We start from the raw sequence: 913 nt of genomic DNA on the forward strand, positions 1-913 counted from the left end.
GCCCTGCCGATGCCGATGAACACTTTCCCTGGGTTTCGTCCATATTTCTAGTGTTTAGTTTCGACTCCACTGTCGGTCCCGAGAGCTAGATTTTGGAGTTGAATTTTACGATTAAGTTATCTTGACGGGAGGAAATCATTGATCACATCTTGCCTCGTGTTTGTTTCGCGTTCTGTGCCGCAGTTGAAGCATCCTGATTGAAAACGGATTACCTCTTGCCAAACACTAGCTATTCTTATTCTCAAGCGGAAACAGATGAACGAAACATTACAATAAATTGCCAGTACGTATCATAGGAAATATATACGTAGGTCTCTCTCTCGCCCTACACGTGTCCCTATTACTGCCATCTGGTGACCAGACCTGCAACTGAACACAAGAAATAAACTTGATTAACGATGATGCAGCTGATATGGTTGCGAGGAAGATGCAAGGCTTACGCAACATAAAAAGCGAATGGTACTGTAGCCCATCTACTAGCCAATTGCGAGATCCATATAAATTGTAGTAGTAATGAACCTCACTACGCTTTCAATTTCATTCATGTCATATAATATTCGACTGTACCACTAAATTGTAGATTACTAGTTGGATTAGTGTAGACTAGTGCAGATAAGATGGTCTTCGTGAAAGATAATCAAAATAAACTAATCACGTAATCCTTCCACCAAGCTAGACATACTACACCATCTGGGATAATCCATGAACCAAGCTTTCTAAAATAGAAAAAAATAACGCACCACGTGACCGGAAATACCCCTTAACCTAAAGCCCCTTAGAGGGTATGGGCATCACATCCTATTTTTGCACACACATGGGCAAGCGGAGATGGATAACAGAAGGGGTTATGTTGGTCACTTCGTCCCTCCGCGCTCCCTTCCGAGGCTGGAGGGAGGACGATACGTATATATAG

The sequence above is a fragment of the Penaeus monodon genome, chromosome 14 (assembly GCF_015228065.2).
Source record: "Penaeus monodon isolate SGIC_2016 chromosome 14, NSTDA_Pmon_1, whole genome shotgun sequence".
Taxonomy (NCBI): Eukaryota; Metazoa; Arthropoda; class Malacostraca; order Decapoda; family Penaeidae; genus Penaeus; species Penaeus monodon.